Source organism: Cebus imitator, unplaced genomic scaffold, assembly GCF_001604975.1.
Source record: "Cebus imitator isolate Cc_AM_T3 unplaced genomic scaffold, Cebus_imitator-1.0 Scaffold335, whole genome shotgun sequence".
NCBI classification, from domain to species: Eukaryota; Metazoa; Chordata; class Mammalia; order Primates; family Cebidae; genus Cebus; species Cebus imitator.
Window position 1 is genome coordinate 2,509,266 of NW_016107650.1, and position 17,275 is coordinate 2,526,540.

The 17,275-nt window shown below is 39.3% G+C and overlaps 1 long non-coding RNA gene across 1 annotated transcript; it reads right to left on the minus strand.

The window, feature by feature from the left end:
- Positions 1-6,305: 6,305 nt before the first annotated feature.
- Positions 6,306-8,708, minus strand: LOC119467818. Its single transcript, XR_005196436.1, has 2 exons — positions 8,666-8,708; positions 6,306-6,369 (listed from the first exon to the last, which is right to left on the minus strand). It is a non-coding gene; the product is annotated as an uncharacterized LOC119467818 (long non-coding RNA).
- Positions 8,709-17,275: the final 8,567 nt, after the last annotated feature.

Consider the following 17,275-nt stretch of genomic DNA (forward strand, 5'->3'; position numbering starts at 1 on the left):
TGTAGAAATATATAAAACACACACATGCACACACCTCAAGCATTTCCCGGCTGCCTCAGTTTACCCCATGTTTCACTGCAGTCCTTTGGTGTTGCCACTTCTCTTCCGTCCACTACTTCTCAACGACTACCAAGCTGTAACTCTTTCAGCGCCCACTTGGATAGGCAGAGTCTAGCTCTTTTTCAAGGTAAAGTATCATATTTATTATAGTGTAATGTTTATGTTTTTAAACCATTTAACATATGTACCACTGCTTGCATTTCTATTAGGATCCAATCTTTTTTTTTCTCTAATGTGTCACTGATGACATTTGTAAGTGTTGTGGCCAAGCCTCATTTTTCTGGTAAGCCCCATGGTTTCTGTTGTTTTATTTTGCATTGCATGATAATTTTTAGGAACACATATGCCTCGTGACAGCAGAGCGGATAGTTTCAGGCTAGGTGAGGATCCAAATGACGCTGATTTTCCTTCCTATTTGCCTTCTATCAACTCTCACTGAGAAGACAGTTGACTTAAAGTTTCTACCTTTTCTTTTACCAAAATCATTGTCCAGGCTTTTGACCCTAGAGGGTCCTGTACTAGTCCTTGTTTCCTTTCGGCATCGCTGACCCCATGAGGGGTTTACAGGCCCTAAACTCATTTCGCCCCACACACTGGGACTGACGAAGACCCAGGAGGCTGATTAGACTGCCTCGGTGTCGCAACACTGCTAACCCTCTGTGTCAATGGTGCAGGGTCACTGTCACAGCAGCCTTCTTCAGAAGCCCTACAGGGCAGGAATAGAGTCCTTGCACCTTGGGCCTTCCTCTAAATTTATTCTGATCATGTCCTCCCTCCTGGGCTTCAAAGATTCAGGATGAGGAGATCAGGGTACGTGGCTTCATGCTTCCTCCTCTCAGTGCTTCGGGTTGCCCTTCCCCATTCCCTCCTTCATACAGCTCAGTCCATTTTCTGCCTCAGCATTGAGCTGCTCTTGCCTCCTCTGTCTCTATTTGATGAGATCTGTGAAGAGAATATGAAGCCATTACCTTTCCTAATTTGCAGTAACCTGGTTTACGGCTCACCATCCTGGTCGCTCTTTCTCAGTTTGCTTCCCAGGCCCTGCTTCCCTGGGCTGATTTCTGCATTTGGAGCTCCTTAAGGTTCAGGCTGGAGATCTGTCCTTCCTGACATCCTCAGCACTGTAGGTTTAGATGCCATCACATCCATATGGTGTCGTTCTCATATCTAAGCACACATTTTTTTCTGATCTCTAGACATACATCCAACTGACTTCCCATAATTTCAACTTGGAAGTGACGTTTTAAACTTAACATGTCCCAAACCAGACTAGTTTCACTAGATTTTATTCCCATTGCTCCCTCTCTTAGATAATACTCTTCCTGCCCTTGCCAGAATAGATTGTTTTATATAATCTCTTCCTAATGTCACTTCTCATTAAAGGTCTTGCTTGACTGTGATTTGAAGCTTTCCAGATTCGAAGAATGTGTGAAAGGCCAGAAAGAATGAGAAATAATAGTGACTGTTGGTGGATATGCACAGAGGAGTTTCTTGTCATATAGTTCTGGTAAAAGTGGTATTTTTATAGCTTTTTATGGAAAAAATATGGTATGATGTACCTATCAGTTCCACTCTGGGGAATCTCTAACTTAGAAATAAAAACTCCAGTATATAATAAAGATATTTAAAAGAGCGTTGTTTATAGTTGCTGAGAAAAAATCCTGCCAATAAAGTAAAAACCCATCTATGAGGAAGAAATGGATAAAAGGTAATATAACCATATCTAAAATGTTCATACACTCAAGTAAAAACTAATGAAATTTATACAGTTAATTTGGAGCGATTTCAACAACGAACAAAGAAAGCTGGAAAAAGGCATATGTAATATGTGTAGTGCTGTGTATGTTTGGGAATGTTTCTGTTTGGTAGAATTTGGAATATTATTTTACCCTCCTCCCCTTTTTTTTGTTTGGTTCCTAAACATGTACATGAGCATTAATTATTCACACACTAATACACAAAAGTGATTTTATTTATGAAAACCCTCTCTCTCCGTCTTCTCCTTCTCCCTGTCTAAATACCTTCTGCTTGTCTCTATTTCTATTGCTCCCACTCCATCCCATCATTTTTGTCAGGGCTATTGTAATAGGCTGCTGTCTTTTCCAGTTATTTTCCATCCAATAGCTAGAATAGATAGAAGCATATAAATGACACCTTCTCACTTGGCTGATTAGCCTTCCCTTGCACTTTGAGTAAAACCTCAGCACCTTTTCTTGGCTCAGGAGGTCCTGGCTGCTCTGGCCCGTGACTAACTCATCTCACGCCCTTCTCCTTTAGCTCACTCTTCTTGCCGTGATGACTAATGGGATGTTTGAAGATGCTGTATTCTCTTCTGCCTCTCTTGGAATGTTCGTTCTTGTATGCTTTGCTGGCTTATGTGTTAACGTCGTGTTCTCAAAGGGAACATGAGAACTAAGCCTTTCATGAGTGTCTTAGCTGGACTAGCTTCCCTTTCCCGGGTTTCCTTATACTTTGTTTCTTCACAGGATATTAAAACTGTTTGTAAAGCTTTTTTTTTTTTTTTTTTTTTTTTTTTTTTTTTTTTTTTTTTTTTTTTTTTTTTTTTTTTTTTTTTTTTTTTTTTTGGTATCAATCATGTTTTGGATTGTTTTTTTTTTTTTTTTTTGCTTTTTTACCTGTTTGTTTTTATTCTCTTGGTATCAATCATGTTTTGGATTGATTGCATCCTTAGTTCCCATCCCATTCACTTATTTTCCTCCACCAGTTTAGGAGTTTTACATTCCACCATTCCAGCTACCTTTAAATTTTTCCATGTCCATTTAACACAGTACTGTCCAAAGTAAATTGTTGTAGCTTATTTGTCTTCCTTCTAAACAACAAAAGGACATTAAAATGCCTCAAGGCCGTTGCCCTGTTTACTCCACATACCATTGCTGTTGAAGATAGGAGTTTTGTCTTGATTTATTTTCCCTCCCAACCTCCCTACCCCACCACGGTACCTCCCCACCCCACCACGGTACCTCCCCACCCCACCACGGTACCTCCCCTGGTTTCCCCCAACAGACCCGAGTGTGTGATCCTCGCCTCCTGTGTCCATGTGTTCTCATTGTTCAACACCCGCCTATGAGTGAGAACATGCGGTGTTTGATTTTTTGCTCTTGTGTCAGTTTGCTGAGAATGATGGTTTCCAGATTCAACCACGTCCCTGCAAAGGACACGAACTCATCGTTTTTTATGGCTGCATTGTATTCCATGGTGCATGTGTGCCACATTTTCCCTGTCCAGTCTATCATCGATGGGCATTTTGGTTGGTTCCAGGTCTTTGGTATTACAGACAGTGCCAAAGTGGACGTGCATGTGCATGTGTCTTTGTAATGGCATGATTTATAATCCTTTGGATATATATCCAGTAATGGGATTGCTGGGTCAGAAACCACAAATACTTCTAGGTACTTGAGGAATCGCCACATTGTCTTCCACAGTGGTTGAACTAATTTACATTTACTTGTTTGTTGATGCATTGCCTGTTCTCCCACTATCCTACAACCCCTGGAGTTGGGGAACTGTGCCTTTCTTCCTTATTGCCCAGTACCTAACACAATTGTTGGCACATAGTAGACAAACTTCCAATATTAATTGGAAAAAAAATGAAGAGATAGTTGAGTGAAGAAAGATTTTTTTTTGGTACTAACAGAGCAGAGGTATTTCAAATTAATGAACTGAGATCCCCAAAACTATGTGTGTGTATATAATGTGTCATTGCTTGTAGTTTGGAAGTAAGACAGTAGGTTAGAGACCTTTCAGATTAAACTTTAATACACATCATTGCAGTTCTCACAGGTCAGAAGGAGGATGCATTTCTTAGTGTTCTTGATTATGTCTTTCTGTCCATAGTGTTGCATTTTCTTAAAGAAAAGATCAAGAGTTGAGATTAAACTTGACTTTAAATGCCAGATATTTGCTAGAACCTCTGGGAAATTGATTATATATTTCTGTTTGAAGGCTGCAACCACACATAATCTCATCTATATCAGCAAAATTACTAATGAAACACCCAGGTGCTTCCCGACCTCGAGGGGAGGTGAATCGTACTTGATCAGCTTAGTCAGTAAATGCTTATCTGAAATAGAATTTTGGCTAAGAATATATATGGAAGAAATGTAAAACATGACACCTCGTGGATGTGCTTATCCTACAGATGACAGTGTCATTTAAAATACATGTTTAGGTGAATAAATTCTTGTCAACCTGGCAAAAAAAAATTTTTCAAATAAATATTTTGTCTGTTTTATACATTAGCATGTACTGTATTAAATTATAAAACATAAATATAAAATATTTAAATACTGTATTTTATTATTATACAATAGTACTATCAGAACCCCAAATTACAATGAAAACACTAAGCAAAGCGTTCCTTGAACCAAATAACTGAATTTGTAGTGGAATATGTAAGTTGAATGAACCAGGATTTAGGAATAAGAAAATGTTATCATTGAACTTTGAGGTTGCCCTCCAGCTGTATAGGCCCAGAGAAGATACATAATGTGTGCGCATTTTGTTCATCTATACAACTAGTAAAAATAATACCTATTTATGGTTTAATTGTTTGCCAACTAAATTCAAAAATATATTTAAAATACCTTGTACAACCATCTGCGTGTAATAAGAACATGGCAAGACATGATAGGTACATGGTGAGTTCCTTTAAAATGTAACTACTTAAACATAGTCTAATTGCAGGGTAATTAAGGATGTGAACTTAGAGATTTTGTTTGTTTTGTTTTTGTTTGTTTTGCATGCCAAAAAAATCTGGTTAATTTAAACAAAAGGAATTTAATCAGAAGAATAAGAAGTAGCTTTGTAAATAGATAAGAATGCTGGAGAAACAGGCTTGGAAATAAGTCAGGCATCATGGGAGCCAGTTTGTCTCAAGGTGTCTGGGTCTGGCCTCACTCAAGAACCACTCAAGAGGCGTGTTTGGATTCCATCATCGAGATGAATCCATTTTACAACTGTTTTTTCTTCCCCCATCCCATGCAACTTTGGAGACTCAGGAGAAAAATTCTTATTGGCTTAGCTTGAGTTACCTGGCCATCTTTTTGTTTATGGGAGTCAGACACCTTAACTTTTGTCCCTGTCAACTTGACTTGCAAGGGGAAAAGGTAATTTCTGAAACAGAAGCTTAAGTTGTTACAAAGGGAAAAATTAAAATGAATGAATGAATTAACATGACAAATCAACGTTAAAGTTATTCAATTAAAATTAAAATGTCACTATGGATTTCCAGATGATCCACACTTCATTTAGAATAGAATAGGAAAGTACTGAATGGAATTATTCAGGGGTTAAGATAAAGCTTCAGAATCAAAACAGAATTGGGAGGTGGTATTAACATAGCAAGTGTGAGGCAAGGGAGTAATTCACCTTGGGCCAGCTGTGCCCCAGAATTCCTCAGAGGAACCTCAGGGGTGGCTGGCCATGGCTGTCACAAAGCCCCAGTTACGTTTCAACTGCTTTATTCTTTTAATTTTTAAAAATGTTATGGCAATCCACGTAAGGTTTTACTTCAAAAAAGGAAAAAAAAAAAAAAAAAAAACAAGAAGGCGCTAAAACAATGAGATAGGAAAAACGACAAACTGACAGTTATTCCAAAACTATCCAGCAAGAGAATAACGCTGGCCCTGGGGTCGTAGTCCACATCATCTCTGACCTTGTGGAGGAGGCAAGGTAAAAGCCTTCAGCTCCACAGTGAAACAGGTAAACAGGTGACGTGTGATCAGCATAATGCCATAAATACTGCGTAGAAATTGGTATTGTAATTTTCAGTTTTGTAAATGCCTTAAATTAGCTCACTTGATCTTTGCCACCATTCTACGTAGAAGGCACGTGCAAATGAGAAACGGAGGTGCAGAAAGATGAAGTCTCAGAGACAATACTAGAGCCAGCTGTCCTGACTGTGCATATAGAAATTGCTACCCTGCAACAGCATGTTCACTGTTTTTAGACTGGGGAATACTTTCTGCAGATAGAAATTTAATGGGATCATGTATTTACTCAGAACGAGTGGAGCTGTGTTGGTTGGTTGAGGGTGAAGGGCCTGGGGCTCCCCTCAGCCCTCCCTCCTACTCTTTCCCCTGGAACACGTGTATGACACAGAGGCACGTCTGAGAAAAGGTGTGCAGGGTTCCGGGTATGCGGTGTAAAAACTGTTGCCAGTACTGCTCTGTCTTTCAGGGATGCGGTTGAATCTCTCTCCCTTCATTTGCTCCATATCTTTTTTTTTTTCCTTCTGTGCAACTTGTATCCCAGAAGTCTGCTCTGGTTAAGGAAGCAGTGCAGGTGACTCTGTTAAGAAAACAGACTGGGGAACGAGAAGGCAAGATGCTTTTTAGTTTTGCTTTTTTAAAGCGGACATTGATTGATGCTGGTACCTAACACAGGCATGGGACATGTGTGCCACCATTTCAGTGTTAAGACAGTACACCAGGAGGCCTTTTGTAGAGCTTTTCTGTGTTAACCTGAGAAAGTCCCCCAAGGATCTAAAGTATTCTCCTTCCAGCCATAATCATAACAATGTTTAAAACAATATCTGTGGTCCTGACCAAAGTTGTTCTTTTGTACTAATTCTTTGGGGTTCTTCTTTTTGTTAGAATAGGCCCCAACTGAATTATATAGATGTTTCCAGGTTTGTATCATCTGCCCAGGCATGCTATAATACTGCCTCCTTTCTGACTCATGTTAAGAATTCAAGTCCTCTATGCATATACACCATATACATATATGGATGATGTACGTGTCCATACTCACATACAAATTCATATCTGTATACATACGGTAAGTCCTCAGTGTCATAAATAGGTTGTTGGAGACTGAAACTTCAAGGGAAATAACAAAACTCATTTTACTCTTGGCTAATTGATATAAACAAGATTTAATTTAAGTTCCTATGGCATATTTTTGGTCACAAAAACATCACCAAACATATAAACAATGAGCAAAACACTTCTATTAAATACTGAAATAACTGGGAGCGACACATACACTTAAGAAAGATGAATACCAGCAAGGAAGATAATTACTTACCTGCTTATTCTACTTTTTTTTTGAGACAGAGTCTTGCTGTGTCTCCCAGGCTGGAGTGCAGTGACATGATCTTGACTCACCACAGCCTCCACCTCCCGGATTCAAGTGATTTTCCTGTCTCAGCCTCCCAAGTAGCTGGGGCTACAGGCATGTGCCACAATGCGCAGCTAACTTCTGAATTTTTCGTAGAGACGGGGTTTCACCATATTGGCCAGGGTGGTCTCAAACTCCTGACCTCAAGTGATCTGCCCGCCTTGGCCTCCCAAAGTGCTGAGATTACAGGCATGAACCACGGGGCCGGCCTTCCTGCTTATTCTAGTTCAGGGTCACCATGGGTAGCAGGAGCCTTATCCATTAGCTCAGGATGAGAAGCAGTCTGAGGCAGGATATCATCCATCCCATTGAAGAGTGCGCTCACGTTGGCGCCCACACTCACTCAGACTGGAGTATCCAACCCACTGCAGAGTGTGCTCACATGCACGCCCACACTCCCTCAGACTGCAGTATCCATCCCATTGCAGAGTGCGCTCATGTAGGCACCCACACTCACTCAGGCTGGAGTTGTTTAGACACCCAGTTCAACTGCTAGGCATATCTTTGAGATGTGGGAGGAAACTGATGTAGCCATGCGGAGAACATGCAAACTATATGCAAACAGAAGCCCTGTGGGAGAAAAATAGACATTTTTTCTTAACATTATCATGAAACAACATTGAGGAAAGCCATTGAATGAAATAAGTTATTTGGGGACCTGCTGTATACATATTCATATACATTACTGAGACCAATTCTGGTTGCCCAGGCCTTAAAAGGTCTTCTGTAGTTTCAAAATGAATGTCATCTCTAGTGATGGACTCAGAGCCTGAGATTAAGCACTGTCAGATTTCCAGTACTATTCTTGGAAAGAAGGAATTGAAGAGGGAGAGAGAAGCATGAGGCCCCATGAGTTGTCGGCAATAAATAATGGGAAGGCAAGTCACTTGGAGTTATGGAAGAGTCGGGCATGCTGCAAAGTCCTGCCTGTAGGGAGGACCAGTTGAAGTTTCAGAGTTAGTGGCTAGCAGGAGCAAAATGGTAGGCACATCTGCAGGGAACAGGGATAAGTGGAAGGAAAAAAAAAAAAAAACTTTATTTTGAAGTTCCAACTAGAATGTACTTTGGCTCTCATATATAGTATCAGCAATGTCATTGCAAGTTAAAGTGATTAGGTATGCAGATATTTTGTCTACAATAACTTTTTTCTTTTTGAGACAGAGTCTTACTCTGTTGCCTAGGCTGGAGTGCAGTAGCAAGACCTTGGCTCACTGCAACTTCTGCCTCCTGGGTTCAAGCAGTTCTCCTACCTCAGCCTCCCGAGTAGCTGGGACTATGGGCACGTGCCACCACCCCCAGCTAATTTTTTAAATTTTTAGTAGAGATGGGATTTCACCTTGTTGGCCAGGCCAGTCTTGAACTCCCGACCTCAGGTGATCTGCCTACCTCTGCCTCCCAAAGTTCTGAGATTTCAGGCATGAGTCACTGTGCCCAGCCATGGTAACTTTTTTTAAGTGTTACTTACCATTCTTATCAGGTAGGTGAATCTCGTTAACCATGTGTTAAAGACAAACCAATGGGGTCCTAGGAAAAATGATGAATTTGAGATGAGAAGAGTAAAGACGCAGAGATGAAGATTAAGTTCCAGGAAGAAGATGACTATCTTGAGAATTGAAACAAAAGTAACCTCTAGGTGGGCTCTGAGTCAAGGCCTCTGTTTGATGAGGCATAGTCCTGCTGGTGGACAATTTTAACAAGTGTATCAGTTCCTGGGGAAATTCATGAGATACCAGCCCTGTTACCCATCTAGTAAGTGCTGTATTTTACATTGAGTTCTAGTGTCCTTCGATCGATCGATAGATAGATAGATAGATAGATAGATAGATAGATAGATAGATAGATAGATGTATATTTTGAGATGGAGTCTCACTCCATCACCCAGGCTGGAGTAGAGGGTGCAATCTCAACTCTCTGCAGGCCCTGCCTCCCAGGTCCAAGCAATTCTCCTGCCTCAGCCTCATGAGTAGCTGAGATTACAGGCACCCACCACCTTGCCTGGCTGATTTTTGACTTCTATGTTTTTCATACTAGTCCTACTGTCCAATTTATCTCTCTGTCGACGGGGCCCAGAAGAGCATTGGCACGTGGTCAGTAAACACTTGTTAGTTATATTCTGAGTGAATTATAATTGGCAGTGTTGGAAAGTTATTGATAATTGTTTTCCCAGAAGGGAGATTCATACAGTAGATTCTAAACTATATAAAGTATGTGTAGGAAGAAAGCCATTTTCTTCAAAGTGATGCTCTTGATCCAGATTTTCTGATTGCGACTTCCCACTCAAACACTTTCCGTAACAGGGAACAGCAGAGGCACAGGAGAAAAAAGAAAATAAATTACCCTTACTTTGCTGTACCTCACTTTCCCCCATTCACCCCAACTCCAATGCCATCTAGAATTCTGTCACTATTTGGAATATATATCATGATACCATTGTATCAAATATGTGATGTCTTAACCTTCAAGAAGTACATTGCTGCGACTACTCATCTGCTTGTTTCCATACTTTTCCCTGGGCCTGCCTTTTCCCTTTGTTCTGTCTGACAAACTTCTATACCAGCTTCACATCTCAGCTTAAGTGCTCAATCACATTAACTTTTAAAAAGTAAGCCCTCATGTTTGTAACTAGACTTATATTCCCTTCTTTACTGTGGTTCTGATGAAATTGGATGTAGCATCAGTGTAAATATATCACATGACGTTGAAATGATTTGTTTCCTTGTCTATGACCCCTTCTGAGCTATGAGCTTTTGGGAGTCTATGCAGTCTGTATTTTATATTGGTAGCATTTAGCAGAATCCTTGAAACAGACCAAGGGTTGGATGAATATTGGTTAAATGAATGAATGAGTGATTATCTTCCACGTCTTGTTAAAATTACAATCCACAATTGAAAACCATCTTATAGTTACGGGCTGTATAATTAATCTTAAACTCAGGGAACTTATTGTAAGCAAATATGTCTCATTTCAAAAATGGCAGTTTACTGTAATTAACAATAGTAAGGAGAAATTATATGTCCTCTTGCTGTTCCCTCCTTTCTCTAGCTCAAAGCAGCCCCCTTTGGAAGGCATGATCCCTTCAAGGTGATTGTGCTTCTGACACTGCTTCATGGCTATCCAAGAAGCTATTAGGAGCAGGAAGAAATCAAAGAAAACTCTGCCACTGTGCCAGGTTGTTTAAAGAGGAAGGAAAAAGAAAGTGGCAGGCTGAGCATGAGAGTGCTACTATAAGACCCTGGTTTGGGCTGTTAAACCAACAGAGTAAGATTCCCCAGTGGTTTGTCCTCACTATAATTCCCTTCCAGCTCTAGCGTAAATGCAGATTTGTGAAGTGAGAAAGGCTTGAAAAAGACAGGCCGATTGTGACACCAGATTTTGTGGTTTCTCTTAGACTCTCTTTTACTCATATTTCTTAATTTTCTCATTTTCTGTTGTAGATATGTTAAATTGGGTGGCAGAAATAAGTCATTGGAACACAATGCTTGAGAGAGAACCTGCTCTCCTCCCTACTTTTTAAAAATATACTCACATGTTCTCCCATCTACCAAAACAATTATTCTAGATTGGAGACATTTAAGGACTCACACTTACGTAAAGGTACTATAATTTTATGATCTTCCCTTTGGGAAGAGCTGGGGGTGGGCAGAGTCTGATGTATCACTGAATATATTATGTTACCTTTTACTGAGACACAAATTTGCTCATGGTGTCTTGCATTGGAGCAAGTTGGATATATACTTTTTCAGCTGACCAAATTGCCTGGAGTATGCAGAGCAGAAACCTACCAGTTATCTTATAATTAAAGTTGAAACTTGGCTGTTGGCTCACTGCCTTCTGGGTGAGCTAATCTATGCCTGAATGCTGTACATTCTGTTATAAATGATCGTCTTCAAGGCTGTCTGTGTATTAGCTCAGCCTGGTCTCCATGTCCAAGTTGTTACTTCGTGGTGTCTTCTGGGTTCAATTAAGGCTGTTTGTCTACTGCTCCTGAGGTAACTTAACTTTATGGGTCATGCATTGCCTTCCAGGCACCCAGCCAGAGGTGTCATGTTTAAAGGATGAAAGACTATAAATGAAGATAGGTGTGCGGGTGGGAAGGAGTGAACCTCAAAGTTTCTGGCAGATGCAAGTCCGGGATTTTTAAGGACATGAGTAATACTGTGTCTTTTAAAGGGCAACCTATAAACATAGAAATTTCTGGTGAACAGATGTAAGTAGAATTCAAGGATAAAACTCATAGAATAAGGTCAGCATGATACCACTGTAGCTGTGAGTAAATATATTTCTTAAGAATGATCTAGTATACCTTAGGATTTCAAAGAATACGGTTCCCAGAGCCCATGCACAGGGTTTTAGGGAATTAATGTGGTAGGACAGTGCAGCCAAATTATGATGAGTTTTTCTTAACTATCACAATTACTCTTTAATGTTAGTATTAATACTTTAATTTCATGCATGAGAAATTAAATGTTATGTAGACAAAGTGACTTGCCCACAGCAAGTAAGTCACAGGCCCAGAATTCAGATTGTATTCTGTATAATTCCAAAGCCACATTCTTTTTGCCCTACTGTTAATCTTTGCTTGGCTAAAAGACACTTGTCTCTCAAGTTGCCTCCTCTTGTTTCAACGGTAATCTCCATGTCTGGGTGAAATATGTCATGGGCTACAAAGCCTCCAAATTACAAATTCCATCAGTGTCCCCCCTATTGGCTCTACCACTCTGTTCTCCTCTGATGACAGGCTCCAAATAATTCTTTGGATGAAGTTAAAGAAGTTGGCAGTTGTGTACATGAAGCAGAAATTGACAATGTTTGGCTACCCATTTTTCATACAGTCCAACCACAAAGTCATGGAGTTAAACCAATGATTTAAGTCTGGCTTAACATTAAAATAACCCACGAAACAAAGAAAACACTCATGCCAGCTCCTGTCCCCAGTAAAGATCAAGATAGATTCTGATTTATTCTGGAGTATATGCTGAACATCAGTATTTTTTAAGCATTCTAACAGTTTCAAAATGCATTTAGTGTTTAAAAATGAATTTTCCCATTGTATTGTAACTATTCCATCTTATTCCAAAGCAACTATACTGATAAATAAAGATGGGGTAAAAAAAAATGTAAAAATACCTTTTTTGTTTTTAACTCAAAGAGAAATTTTGAAAAACCATGATAGTATATAAGCCAGTTGTTTCGTAAAAAATGAAGAAATCAAGATTGTGAACATTTTATTCAGTCCAGTAAACATCTGTAGGTTCCACAGAAGATAAAACACCCAACAAGGCTCTTTTTTAAAAATGTAAAATGCAGTCTAGGTGATAGAATATGCACATAAACAACTGCACTTCTGTATGAATTTTGTCAAGCTTGTGAATAATTCTTCCATGAATTAAAAATGGACAACTGTATTGTTCAAAGGAGAAGGAATGGAATGTGCAAAGGAGTGGAAATGTTAGGAAGCAAGGGATATGTCGAAAAAGCAGGTGGATCAGCAGGCTAGACTGCAGGGAGCAAGGAAGAGCGTGGTGGGAGATGAGAGCAGAGAAGGGAAAGACGGAGGGTACCAAGCATTGCCTTGTGTCTTCACTTTCATGTTTATCTCCAAAGATGCGTAAATTTCTTTCTCTTCCCTTCATTTGTTCTCATTTTCTCCTTTTCCATCTTCTCTCTTACTCTCTCCTTTTGATTTCTACAATAATTAGATTATTAATATTGATAATAATAACTTTTATTTTTGTTCTTTCTAAATGCCACTTGCTGTTTTAAGTTTTTTATATAAGTTATCTCATTGTCACACTGAATCATTACAAAAATTCTAATAACTATGTTAGTATACTATATATGTTAATATATAGTGTTTCTCATGTTACATATGAGAACATAGAGACTCGGGGACATAAATTAATAAGTAGAACTGAGTAAGCAGAAAGCGGCTCAGAGTCTTGAGCAAATATGAGGTATAGAGCTTCAGAAGTTAGAGGTGAATTAAGACCCTTGTGTGTGTTTATGTGTGGTGATGGGAGGGGACCTCAGAACACTCCTCTGTCATTGGGATACAAACCATTCTTTCTGTGCTTCATTTCCCATCTGCCTTAGTTGGCCGTGGTGTAACTTAAAACATGGAGAGAGGAGGAACTCCAGCTTTAATAGATTGCAAGTCAGTTTTATATTCGACATTTGATATTAGAGTACATTTCTTTCCATTGTATCTGAAGGGAAGAGCAGCAAATTTTACTTATTATGTGTGACAATTAATAGAGAAGAATATAGTTGACCCTGGATCCTTGAGTTTTGTGTCCACGGATTCAACCAACTGTGGATCTAAATTATTCATTAAAAAGCAATAAATGTAATACAACAATAATAAATAATGCAAATAACATACAGTATGACAGCTGTCTATGTAGCAGTTACATTATATTAGGTATTATAAGTAGTCTAGAGGTGATAAATGTCTATAGAACAATGTACTAGGTTACATGCAAATATTATGCCATTTTATATTGGAAACTCGGGCATCCATGGATTTTGTTATCTGTGGAGGTCCTAAAACCAATAATGAGGGATGGCTATAACTGAAAGTACATTGAGATGAAGTAGATGCCAATAAATTCTTGATAAATTATTTTATAGGTTTAAAGAGGAAAGAGCTTGAGGGAAAGCTAACAGTCACCTATCTAGACAGTGAGTTAAGGTATGGCCTTCTAAGTCAGAAAGCCCTAGAGCTGCATCCTAGCCCCAGTGTTTACTAGCTGTCCAGCCCTTGAGCAACTAGATACTCAAGCTCATTAAGCTGTATTTGTTTTCATCTGCAAAGTAATGATTCAGTTGACTAAACTGACTTTTCTGGCCATTGTGCGGTAAGAACTCCGATGCCATCCACCCACACAGGTGCTCAATGAAGCAGCGCACCTCTTATTTCGTAGCCAAAATATAAGGTAAAAAAATAACTGCTCTTTGGTTATTTAAACTCGAATCTCCAGACCAGTTAAGAGATGTGAAAGAGGGCAAGCAGAGTGTGGACAGCTTTCTGAAGAAGCCAGGGACCCAGATGCCTTTTCTCACCTTTAGAATGCTAAAACCACAAATGTAGGGGGGGAAAAATCCTTTTTTTTTTTTTTTTTTTTTTTTTGAGCTCAACTCCTGTAGTAAATTTGGCTCTAGACATTCCTAACACTTCACATATTCATTCCTCTTGACTGAAAATCAGTAAGTCCTGATAGATTGGAAGTAAGTTTTGTATTTGACTTTTGAGTTTAGAGTATCTTTGTTTGTATTGTGCCTGAAAGGAAAAACAAATTCTTTTATTCGTGATAGTGAATAGAGAATAATTTGAAAGTATGTTCAGATAAGTTTCATGCTAATGAATGGCTGAGAATTGGTTTTATTTGGTTTTCAAGAGGTCCTGTTTGGCAGTGTAAATTATCTGTGGATTATAGTCCTAAGGGTGTTCTAGGAATAGTGTTTGCTTTTCTGAAGAAAAAAAAAAAAAAAAAGGGAATTTGACAGAATGCCCTGAATATACCCATGAAACTGTTATGTTACAACCCTGGACCTCTGGTTGATTAACTCCAAAAGCCCTCAAGAATTAATGTGCCATTCAGGCTTCCAGATAACTCAAGTGTGAAACAATTTTACAAAGATGGATGGGTGATGCAAACAGTCCTTTATATTAAGCTACTTTTTTTTTTTTTAAACGGAGTTTCACTCTTGTTACCCAGGCTGGAGTGCAATGGCACGACCTCGGCTCACCGCAACCTCCGCCTCCTGGGTTCAGGCAATTCTCCTGCCTCAGCCTCCTGAGTAGCTGGGATTACAGGCACATGCCACCATGCCCAACCAATTTTTTTTGTAGTTTTAGTAGAGACGGGGTTTCACCTTGTTGACCAGGATTGTCTTGATCTCTTGACCTTGTGATCCACCCGCCTCGGCCTCCCAAAGTGCCGGGATTACAGGCGTGAGCCACCGCACCCGGCCATTAAGCTACTTTTTGACTGCCCTATATGTTTATAATTCTCTACAGTTTGCATGAGGCCTACATATACGTTGTTTAATCTCTCCAAAATTTCCATCAGAGAGGCAAGGCATGATTGGTATATGTTTTTCAAATGAACAGAGATTGGAGGTTAAGAGATCTTTGTGATGTGGCTCAGTGTCTATCTAAATGAGTCAAACAAGAACTTTTCTCATGGTATAAAAACTATTTATTAAAAATATAACTTTACAGTTTACAATTCAAAATAAAACCATACACAATTATTTTGCTAGAATTTTTGCTAAGCACTGTAGAAACAGGTTAATTCACCTTAAATCATTTATTTGAGAATCAGTTTGCGCAGTGATTCTGGGGTACATGTGCAGTACGTGCAGGTTTGTTACACAGGTATACACGTGCCACGGTGGTTTGCTGCATCTACCACCCCATCATCTACATTAGATATTTCTCCTAATGCTATCCCTCCCCTAGACCCCCACCCCCAGACAGGCCCCAGTGTGTGATGTTCCCCTCCCTGTATCCATGTGTTCTCATTGTCCACCCCCTTAAGAATGAGAAGACGCGGTGTTTGGTTTTCTGTTCTTTTGTTAGTTTGCTGAGAATGATGGTTTCCAGCTTCATCCATGTCCCTGCAAATGATATGAACTCATCCTTTTTTATGACTGCATAGTATTCCATGGTGTATATGTGCCACATTTTCTTTATCCAGTCTAACATTTTTGGGCATTTGGGTTGGTTCCAAGTCTTTGCTCTTGTGAACAGTGCCGCAATAAACATATGTGTGCATGTGTCTTTATAATAGAATGATTTATAATCCTTTTGGTATATACCCAGTAATGGGATTGCTGGGTCAAATGGTGTTTCTAGTTCTAGATCCTTGAGGAATCGCCACACTGTCTTCCACAATGGTTGAACTAATTTACACTCCCGTCAGCTGTATAAAAGTGTTCCTATTTCTCCACATCCTCTCCACCATCTGTTGTCTTCTGATTTTTTAATGATCACCATTCTAACTGGCGTGAGATGGTATTGCAATGTGGTTTTGAATTGCATTTCTCTAATGACCAGTGATGATGAGCTTTTTTTCATTTGTTTGTTGGATGCATAAATGTCATCTTTTGAGAAGTGTCTGTTCATATAGTTTGTCCACTTTTTGATGGAGTTGTTTGTTCCTTGTAAATTTGTTTAATTTCTTTGTATATTCTGGATATTAGCCCTTTGTCAGATGGGTAGATTGCAAATTTTTTTTCCCATTCTGTTGGTTGCTAGTATACTCTAATGACAGTTTCTTTTGCTGTGTAGAAGTTCTTTAGTTTCATTAGATCCTATTCGTCAATTGTGGCTTTTGCTGCCATTGTTTTTGGTGTTTTCGTCATGAAGTCCTTGCCCATGCCTGTGTCCTGAATGGTATTCTCTAGGTTTCATTCTCAGGTTTCTATAGTGTTAGGTCTTAGGTTTAAATCTTTAATATATCTGGAGTTAATTTTTGTGTAATGTATGAGGAAGGGGTCCAGTTTCAGCTTTCTGCATACGGCTAGCCAGTTTCCCCAACACCATTTATTAAATAGGGAATCCTTTCCCAGTTGCTTTTGTCAGGTTTGTCAAGGATCAGATGACGGTAGATGTATGGCATTACTTCTGAGGCCTCTGTTCTGTTCTATTGGTCTATATCTCTGTTTTGGTACCAGTACCATGCTGTTTTGATTATTTTTGCCTTGTAGTATAGTTGGAAGTCAGGTAGCATGATGCTGCCAGCTTTTGTTTTTTTGTTTGTTTGTTTGTTTGTTTGTTTAGAATTGTCTTGGTTATGTGAACCCTTTTTTGGTTCCATATTTAAGGTGTTTTTTTCACAATTCTGTGAAGAAAGTCAATGGTAACTTGATGGGGAGAGCCTCTTCTCCTCTAAGCAATCACAACTGCTCACCAGCAAGGGAATAAAACTGGTCAGAGAATGAGTTTGATGAATTGACAGAAGCAGGCTTCAGAAGGTGGGTAATAACAAACTTCTCCAAGCTAAAGGAACATGTTCTTACCCAATACAAGGAAGCTAAGATCTTGAAAAAAGATTAGACAAAATGCTA